Genomic DNA, 10,947 nt, shown 5'->3' with positions numbered 1-10,947 from the left:
GAGCAAAAGCAGGGGCTGGAACCACTCTACCATGCTGACTGTTAGAAAGGGCGAAGACTGGAGGCTTCAGAGGTCAGAGGCCTCAGGGCTGAGCAAGCTGAGATGGAAGTAGAATGAGAAGACAAGGAGAACTCTGCCACTCAGGTGACCTGGACCCCATCTCCCCACAGCCAGCTATCTCTCTTGCTCCCACTTGTAAGGCAACCCCAGTGTAGAGAGCAGTGCTAGGGTCAGGTGCGGCAGGATAAGATGTGGTAGATTCTATCTCTCACAGCATTAGGGTAGTTCACTGGAAAAGGACAAATAGGCTGACTGGTAAAGGGGAATGCAAGATCCCACTATTGTCACCAGCTAAGCAGCCTTTGGACCAGGCCCTGGCTGGAAGACGAGGACTTCATCCAGGTCCACAGGAGGGCAGGGAGACATACAGGGAATGCCTACCCCTGCATCTACTTGGGCACACTAGCACTCCGACCACACAGCAGCCCTTACACAGACTCTTACAGACATAGAGATCGCTCTGGGCAGTCACTGCTACACACCAGGGGAGAAGCAAGGAGCCAGAGGCAGGGCTTGGAGCCCCCAGAATTTTACCATCTATCTATTCATCTTCTGTATATTTTCCCCAAGATTCAACTGCTCTTGAACACTCCTGTCAAAGAATGAGTCAGGCTGTGAGTAACCATATGAAAAATTCTGCCTGTTGTTTTGACACTGATGACTCTCAGAAAGCTGGCAACTGTTTGGAAAAATTGTATGTGCTTCTGAGATTTTAGGTGTCTAATCTTTAAAAAAAAGTCCTAGGTTTTCTAAAGTCTTTATGAAAGCAGTTTTAAAACTTGTGTGAGACTCTGAGTTGCACATGGACAGAGTATCAGAATCTACTTAAACTTGCTAAAATCTATATTTTATCACAGATAACTATATATTGCTGTCTCAAGAACTTTATTATTAGATCATTAAGTGTTGTATCTAACAACAAGATTTATACCTGGGTTTAAAACAAAATATGTGAGTAAATAGAAAAAAATGGCAATATTGTATTAATAACAAGATCTCTGAAAATATATATTATACTGTGTACTCAGCCTAGTAATTTAAGTGTGTTTTATATAAGAATTCATAGTACTTTCTTATTAGGGGAACTAAAAATTAATTTGCTTCATAACTCCTTTCTCTTCCATATTGAAAAATAGAAAAGTGGGAAAGCAGTTACCATGGCTATTAAAAGAAAGTGGGATTTGCGTTTCAATTTGGTAAAATAATTTATGCAATTAAGTAGTGAAGTTTAATGGAGACCACATAGGTTTAGGAGCCAGACATGCCAATTCTGCTTTTGTCACTAATTACTCTGTACTGAGGGATAGTTCATTAACTTCTCTGAACCTCCTCAATTTTCTGTAAAACAGGAATAACAAAACCTATCTTGGAAGATAGTTAAGAGGATAATGGCACATAGCAGTCATTCAATAAAGATATTGCTTATTATTATTAATGAATTAAAAGTGAATTGTCAGCCAAAAGCAAAATGTACTTCCTTTGAATGGGAAGGAGTTAGGTTCCTGGACTAAAGTTGATTATAGTTACTATCATGTAAATTGAACCATAGTCTGTTGAATTGCAGGGATTCTTTATTCCTATAACCTGTTCTAGTAGGACAGAAACAGTTTGGTATTTTTAGGTGACTTTAGAGTGTAAGATCAATGCCTCATGAGTGGAACTATTACCCCTGAACTGAAAACATTGGGCAACGCCCTCCAAGCAAGTCTCTTAACCACTCTCAAAAATACTGGAGCTGGGAAGCCACTTTCATGCTAAATTTAAAAGACATGCTGATTTTGTTTTGGAAAAATCAATTCATCAATATGTTTTTTTTTTCATGGCTATAAAAAGTATTTAAAAATGAAACAAAATAAAGCAGTAAAAACTCCTGGTATGTATTTTTCCCTTGGAGAATGAGGTACTCATTCAAGTCCTCTTGGAAAAGATTATTTTGTGCTCTGGTCAAGGTGGCCTACTTTCTTTTTGTGTTGAAAGGATTTGAAATTAGAAGTTATTTGTATTTTCCCAGGGCATGTCCACTGTAGGAAGAAAGAAAATTATATGCCTGAAGAACATGGTTGGCCAATGTATTGTTTATGTCTGCTAGGCCAGAAAGGAAATACATAAAATTCAAGTTTCTTTTTTTTTTCTGGGAAATATAGTGTTCCATTTGTTTTATGACAGAATAATATTCTTTCCCATGTTTGAGAGTGTTCAAAGGTAATTTTTTGAACATGGCTTGCAATCTAGACCAAACCACGTACATGCATAAGAAATGGAGGAAAGAAAAAGAACAAGAAGTCTTTCCTTACAAGATTTCAGTAAATATATGAGTTTCTCCTCTTCTGAAATATTGCTTCAACACATTTTAATTCCTCTAGAGCATTAATTTTTGAAAATTATCTACAAAAATAATTTTTTCCTCTGTAATTGTTTCCTATCTGTGTGGACTTGTTGTTCTTGCATCCTGTATAGAAAAAATCAGTATCATCCTGTATAGAAAAAATCAGTATCTCAGCCACCTGGGATAATATATTGTAGGAGATGGTCATCAGGAAGAATGTGTAATCAAAGTTATCAGATCAAAACCAGTTTAAAGTGGACACATAAAATAAATTGGTCTGTAAAATGCAAATGGTAAAGTCCAAAAGGAATCTTTAAATAAAACCTGGTGTTGACTGAATTATTTTATTCATTTGTGCTAGGTGCCCTCTCCTGGTCATAGTGAGTAATGTTTAGTAGCTTACTCTTTCTAGATTCTACATTGCCAAGAAACATATGTGCAATTGTACAATACACTCCATGCTAGGCTTCACATAGGAGGGAGAAAAATCTGAAGACAAGTGGCTTTTAACTTTACAAGAGTTAGACTCTTACTTTCGTTCTACACATAGATGCTTTTAGTCATCAAGCAATGTTTGATTAGCTTGGTGTGATGGAGGTAATACTTTGTTAACTGATGTACTCCTTTTTTTCTTTATGACTTACCATAAATCCAAGAAAGTCCTGCAAATGGCCTGTATGTACATGACAGAAATGATGTGTAAAACAAGAATACAGCCTAGAACTTGAGCAGACCAGGGTCAACATTTTCCTTTTCTCCTCATCCTCACTCCCACCACAGCAGCATTAGTTTATGTAAGTCCTAGGAGCATCAAACCCCAGAGAAGCAGTGGCCCCAACATCATTGAAGGTTAAAACCAAAATAGCTGTGAAATCACGGAATTTTACTTATTTTATCTTAAGTATTTAGCATAAAAGAATGGGGTCCAAAAAGAAGGAGAAACTTATTACTGAAAAATTGTATCTTTTTATTCTGTTTAAAAACTGTGATTGGGGTCAGGTCAGGCACAGTGGCTCACACCTGTAACCCCAGCATTTTGGGAGGCTGAGGTGAGATGATTGTTTGAGGCTAGGAGTGCAAGGCTGCACTGAGCTATGATCATACCACTGCACTTCAGCCTAGACTACAGAGCAAGATCCTGTCTCAAAAAAAAAAAAAAAAAAAAAAAAAAAAAAAAAAAAAAAGCAACAACAACTGTTATTGAATGATTGACTTAGGGATTCTCATGTCTAATTCATGTCTAATGGGCAACAGAAAAACACAGTTGCAGAACACAGCTTACTGCTTAGCACATCATGGATGGGAGTGACTATAGACGTCCTCTAGCCCAGTTCCTTGTCTGGGATACACTGAATATTTTTAATCTCTTCTGAGCGATGAGGTAAGCATATTCCCCCAGACTGAAAAAAGAATGGGCTTGCTTATTGTTTGCTATAAAAGCAGTGGATTCTCCAAGTTCAGTGTTCCTTAGCTGCGATGCAAACCCACTGTGTGTCCCAAACATCTGAACACATTGAGTCATGCTGGTGGGACTTGAGCAGGAAGAACCTCACACTGCTTGCTGTGTTATGCTTAATAAACTCCTGTGTTTCTGATCCAAGGGTCTACAACTTCATATGAAATCATAACAGTCTGACTTAATAGTTTGTAAGTAGAGTAAAATAAAATTTCAGACCTGACATTAGCCTCTCACAAGGTTGTTACTGTACCATTCTATAATTAGTATTTTTACCTTCTTCATATGTTAGATACCAGGCCAGTTCCAAAAGGTAGTTAATTTATCTATTGATCTATCCCACTTTGATGATGGACTATTTATAGAAATCAATAAATTAAAAAATACTCAGAATATGAAAACGTGTTGTTTCTAAAAATAGTAAGTTTCTTAGCAGAAAGCAAAACTCGGCAATATTTTCATAAGGGATGCTGTATGCCTTGAGCTGATAAACAAGAAAATAGCTAAAATGCAGCATAGATTTGATAATTGTCTGTTGGAGGGGAATGAAAAAAATATATTTTCACTCAGTGCAGATAACCCTCCCACACTGTTTCTGGTACAAAGGAGGTACTCAATATTTGTTAAATGAATTAACAAACAGAAATTCTCTAAACTTTATTAACTCTCTAATGATGAACCGAAAGTAATTTCTCCAATTCCCATAAAGAACACTATCATGATTAAAAGACTAATAATGGAATGGCTATGAAAAAGGGCTCATTATTTTATGATTTATTTTAGTTTTCATTGGATACATACCATGTTAATGATCTTTCATTTTACATTTTAAAATACGAATTAGAGACACAAGTATAATTATGGCTAAAGTAAAAAAATAGAAAATGGAGAGAAAAAAACTTTGTACTGTGGAAAACTTCAAACATACATAAAAATAGAATAATATAATGAACCCCCATTTACCCATCACCAGCTTTAATAATTATCAAACACAGCCAATCTCATTTTATCCATACTTCCTACTCCTCCACCTGTCCACTGAATTCTTTTGAAACAAATTCATGATAGCACATGAGTTTATCTACGAATACTTGAGTAATACCCACATTTTTAATAAAAATAAAATTTCACAATAAGGATGGATGATTTTCACAAACAACATTTTTCATCAAATAGAAACATAACCACAAACGTCATTTCACACTAAAAAGTACTTTATGTCTTCTATATGGTCAGCTTTAACTTCAGCTTAAAGCAGGGACATATTTTAAAGCTTAAAGATCCCTCCTCCTTCCCGCTTGCTTTACTTCAAATTTGTGTCCCTGAATTTAGAATGTGTTAATGACTTAACGAGATCCAGGCTATTAATTGAAACATAACACCATTTCAACTTGAAAGTATTCCGTCAGAAGTAAGAATATTTTCCGATTACCTCCACTTTTATGGTAAAATTATTAATATTTGACCCCCTGTGATGAAAAGTCTAAAAAGAATTAGTATTATGTACTAAATTAGTCATTTTTTTTTTTTGCAACTCTTTATGACTTGTCAGTGGAAATCATTTCTGGGAGTTATGTTAGTGTGCATATGCATTTGTGTACACAAACACACACACACACTAAAAATGCCTTAGAATTATAAGAGAATTCTGTAGTTTGTTGTCACACACAGATAGAGTTGTACTTGCTAAAATATTAAGATAAATGAGGACAAATAGCTGCTGTTCTAAGCCTTTGACTGTGTTTCTGCTACCTAGGCCACCTAGACCTCTCCGTGATCAGGCAACTAAAAGGTTGAAATTTAGCACAGTAGAGATGGATGGCCCACTTCCAGCATTAGGCAGCCTCCAATCTGATTGAAAGGTGCTTGTATTAGTCAAGATCTCCAGAGAAACAGAACCAATAGGAGGATACGTGTGTGTGTGTGTGTGTGTGTGTGTGTGTGTGTGTGTGTGTGTAGAGGAGAGAGAGAGATTTATTATAAGGAATTAGCTTATGCATTTATGGAGGCTGAGAAGTCCTGCAATCTTTCTTCTGCAAGCTGGAGACCCAGGAGAGGTGGGGGTGTAGCTCCAGTCCAAGTCTGAAGCCCTAAAAAATGGGAGAAACAATCATATAAGTTCCAGTCTGAGTGCAGGAGAAGACTGATGCCCCAGCTTGAAAACAGGTTGAGCTAGCAAACTCTTCCTTAGGTTGAGCTAGCAAACTCTTCCTTACTGGAGACCTGTTGTTCTATTCAAGCCTCCAACGGATTAGATGAGGCCAACCCATCCTAGGATGGGAAATCTGCTTTACTTAGTCTGATCCAAATGGTAATCTTTTCTTGAAACTCTCACTCAGACAAAATGTTTAACAAAATATCTGGGCATGTCATGGCCCAGTCAAGTTAACACATAAAATTAACCATCACAGTGTCCCTGTCCTGGCTTTATTGATTGGTAAACAATTTGAAAATTTGCTTATTTAAAATATGGTATAGAACTGATCTTGGGAATTGATAAAAAGTAGGCAAAACAGTGGCAAGAAAATAAGGAATAATTGCAGAAAAGCAGAATAGAACTAACTAAAATGCCAAGGTAAGAGCTTCCTATGTACATTAAAAACCCAGGACTTACTCAATATCTCAAAGCTAGAGGACCAGGTAGGAAATAAATAGATTACAGGCTGAATATCTCTTATTCAAAATGCTTAGGAACAGAAGTGTTTCAGATTTCAAGTTTCTTCAGATTTTGGAATATTTGCATATATATAATAAGATATCTTGAGGATGGGACCCCTCTTAACATTAAATTCATTTGTTATTTACGTTATTCATTTATGAAATTTATTTCATATTTATTATGAAATTTATACACCCTTTATTATATACATAGCCTGATCTATTGTAGTTTTACACATTATTTAAATAATGTGGTTCATGAAACAAAGTTTGTATTAAATACTTATGTGTGAAATTTTCTACTTGAGAAGTCATGTCAGTGCTCAAACAGTTTTGGATTTTGGATTTTCAGATAAGGGATGCTCAACCTGTATGAAGACAAAAATAACAAATCATATTAGAGAGTGCCTTACTGAGCACTACAAAGCAGCACATGAAAACTGATTGACTTCATTGATAAAGGATGCTTCTGGTGAACTTTGTAAAAAATTGCTGTGTAATGCAATATGAATTTGCTGGGAATGGTTTTGTAATAAACTCTATTACTTTATGACCAATTCATCAACTTTCCGTACTAACCAGTATTTTCCATTCCAGCACACTGTTGCCCATGGCTTGCTGAATGTTCACTCTTGGCAGCCTTTATTCTGGCAAGCACCTACCAATTGAGATATATGTTGACCAATACCATAACCAGTTGTGTTTATTTCCAAATCAATTTATGCCAGTTGTACTTATAACATTAAATGTGTAAACTAAACACATGTTATATAAATCAATAAACTATGAATGAAAACATTTTAAAAGTTGCTTCTATGAAAATTAAGTGGAAAACTTATTCAAAATCAGATAGAGATGAGTAATTAAAAATTACCAATGAATTACCTGTGGATAGTTAGTGTAAAAAATAGAGTGGAGAATCATCTTACTCTAGAATGATTTTACACCGAAATTGTTTCACAAGTATTTTCAAGAGCTCAATTCACATTAAATAAGTGGATTAAATAAAAATTATAAATTATAAATAATACACAGTGAAGTAGTTTATTAAGAATAACAGCATGTGTTTAATCATTTGACCTATTGGCTTTAAATCAAAAGATTGGTAAGCAAAAGTGCATTCATTTGTATAATTTGTATAATGGTGAATAAATGCATATTTTAATTTAAAAGGGAAAGGTATGTATAACTTTCATAAGTAGGTGTTTTAACTGACTTTTTAATTAATGACCAACTATAATTCCTGATTGTGTCAAGATTTCTACTTTATGTGATTATTAGAATCAATTAGAAGTTAAAAATTATTATTTCTGTCATTTTTATGTGTTTTTTATAGAACTATATATAAGACTAACAGAATAGGAGACTTGTATAAACCTGCTTTGTGTCTCCTTTTCATATACACTATCTATGTTTGAGGAAGAGTCAAAACAAGTGTCTAATTCGCTTGTCCTCCCCTCTATAGGAGAAAGGGTGAGATGACCTGAATCAACAAAGCATCATTATATGTGTTTATTTATTCCAGGAGATTTGTATTCTGCACAAGGCAACAGGATCATTTTCCCAGAGAAAGGAGTAGCCATGGTGCTCTAGACTGGGACTCAGGGAGATCAGAAGCATTTGCATGAGGCTGAGGGACCAGGCTCTCCCTGGAGAATTCTGCCTGGGATCACTACTAACACATAGGAACGTGTGGTGCAGTGGTTGTTGGGGATTGGGGTCGGGGGAGCTGGTAAAAAGCACACAGTACAATTCAAATCTGCAACAAAATGTAGTTTCTTTATATCCAGAAACTGATCTCATCTTATCTTGGAAACCCCATTCCTGCTGATGATAGCAGAAAAAATAATTGTGCTTGCCAATCAAAGGTATATTATTTTCTTAGTTTTAATTTCCTATCAGGATTAGTTCTCAGTTTCAAAATTTCTACTCCCTTTCTTTCTGTCCAAACTGACCTCTGGATATAAGTGGAAGCAAATGCATTTTTATAGCATTTGGGGAGGGTAATCTCTTCCTCATGCCATCCTCTGGTCTTCAGCATTTTCTGAGATGCCGTATTTTGTCCTTACTGGGAGGGATAGGCAGACACCTGCTAGTGGTGGCTGTCCTTGTCTGGACTGGTGCTATGCACTTGTACTGAAATTCACACATAACTGGCCATGGACTTCATCATTGCCTTTTTGTGCATTAACCCCTGTACCACAGACTTCCTTGGGCGGCAGGTCCGGTACCTCAGTGCCCCACAGGGAAGCCCGGAGCATTTGCCTGCTTCCTCCACATTTTGCTGCAGCATGCAGGATTCTGTGAGATAGTTCAAGGCCTTTCTCTCAGCGATTGCTATTCTCTTCAGACACCAAGACCAAACAGAACATAGGTTTTTGCTAAGGAATATAGTCTCACAGACTGGTTCTATGGACACAGTCCATTAGCCCCAATACCCTTGAATTGTTCCTGTTTGGTATCTTTCTACCCATCATCACAGGGACTTTGGTACTAAGAGAGGAGCTAGGACACTTGTATATGACCTCTTGCCAAACCTTCACCCTCTCTTGGCTCTGCTTCACAGCAATTAGAAAAATCTTTTTTTATTTCTGTTAGATGAAGTCTTTCCCTACACCATATCTTCGTTCCTTTCTTTACTGTGGCTTATAATACTTAGGTTCACACTCCCATGTTTTGATCTTGATATATAAAGAAAAGTTTGGAATTTCTTTTTTTGAAAAGTTTTTGTTTCAACAGGGTCTGAATGTTAATGCTGTTGTTTCACAAAATATTTTAAAAATCTGATTTTAGACTCAAATCTGAAGAGTGGCATTTTTGATCCAGGGAATATCTATACATTATTTTCCTGGAATAATAAAACTCTGAGTCTGGCCTTAATTGTTGAAGAGCAGTAAGGGAAAACGGAAAACTGTATTACTGTAAGGGAGAATATATCAAATATTAAAATTCCCGTTAAATAAATTCTTCCCTGGTGAGATACAACCCACTGCCTTCTTCAAGCCCTGTTGTTTCTATCTGGCTACACAACTGCCCAAAGTCATGCTTTGTTCTAGTCCAAGGTACAGCAATAAAAAATCCCTAGGAAACTGGGTTCCTGAGTGAGCTAAAAGGGAACTGAAACAGTGAGTGATAAAAACACCAGAAGGTAGAGTCTATCCAGTGTGAGATATGACTGATGGATTCTGAAAGCATTACCTCTTACATAAGCTTTCTTATTCTAGGACTGGGAAAACAGGGCAGTGTGGCCCTTTATACTCAGTCCATCCCCTTCCTGATCCTACACATCTCTCTCAAGTGTAAAACACAAAGTAGCTTAAGAACCTCTTCTTTGTCTCTTTTGCTCATTAAATTACAGACCTAAAGAAAACAGTGCCACGGATGGGTGTTTTCTCATATAATATGACAACAATTTCACTAGGTCTTTTCCAAAGAGAAATTGACAGACACACTGGTGATCCAGCATTCACTCAACTATAAATACCATGAAGTCAACAAGATGATGAGACGCCTCCACTTGGATATTGATTGCTTTATGGTTTTGAATCCTACCAGGCCCCTATGGCCAGTGACACTGTGATTATTACTGGTAAAGATGTAGTTTTAAAACATAGTGAGTTGAGAATATCATTCTATAAATTGGCATTTGCACATATAAGGTGAATATAAAGAACCACAAAACTTTACTACACATCTAGTAGAATAACTAGAATTACAGGTATAATCACATCAATGTTGGCAAGGAAGTAGAGGAAATTTAGCTCTCATATATTGCTGTTGGCAATGTAAAATGGAAACCACTTTGGAAAGCAATTTGGTAGTTTCTTAAAAAGATTAACATACACCTATCATATGATTCTGCCTTTCCACTCCTAGGTATTTACCCAAGAGAAATAAAAGTATATGCCCATACAAAGACTTACATACAAATGTTAGCAGTTTTATTGATAATAGCCAATAACTGGAAGCAACCCCCAAAATGTATCGACAGGCGAATGGATTAACAAATTTTGACATAGCCACACAATGGCATACTACTCAGCAATAAAAAGTACTGAACACAACATGGATGAATCATAAAATCGTTATGCTGAGTCAAAGGGGCCAAACAAAAAAGGTTACCTAATATATTATTCCAATTATAAAAAATTCTAGAAAATACAGACTAATCTATAGTGTCAGAAGGTTATCCGTGTCCCTCTGGGGATGGTGAGGTCAGGTTGGGAGACAGGCAAGAGAGATAAATAAGCATGGCGAAACTTTCAGAGGTGATCAGTGTGTTCACTATCATGATTATAGTAATGGTTTCATGTGTACATATATTTGATACACCATTATGGTAACAAAGTCTGCCTCCGGTTTAATAAAAACACACATGCTTGTCATTCTCAAAAATGAAAGTAAAGAAAAATCCCCTCTTGCTATACATGTATTAAAGGCATTTTAT

At 36.2% G+C, this 10,947-nt stretch overlaps 1 long non-coding RNA gene across 1 annotated transcript in view; it reads right to left on the bottom strand.

The window, feature by feature from the left end:
- Nucleotides 1-4,620: 4,620 nt before the first annotated feature.
- The window catches only part of LOC105463132 (uncharacterized), a 56,239-nt gene continuing 49,912 nt past the window's right edge, over nucleotides 4,621-10,947 (bottom strand). Inside the window, exons 5-6 of the long non-coding RNA XR_011624728.1 lie at nucleotides 7,080-7,158; nucleotides 4,621-5,932 (exon numbers count right to left, since the gene is read on the bottom strand). This is a non-coding gene — a long non-coding RNA (uncharacterized lncRNA). The remainder of the gene's footprint in view (nucleotides 5,933-7,079; nucleotides 7,159-10,947) is intronic.

This window comes from Macaca nemestrina, chromosome 6 (assembly GCF_043159975.1).
Source record: "Macaca nemestrina isolate mMacNem1 chromosome 6, mMacNem.hap1, whole genome shotgun sequence".
NCBI classification, from domain to species: Eukaryota; Metazoa; Chordata; class Mammalia; order Primates; family Cercopithecidae; genus Macaca; species Macaca nemestrina.
Note: the sequence above shows the minus strand (reverse complement) of the source record. Positions and strands in the feature narration are given on the sequence as shown.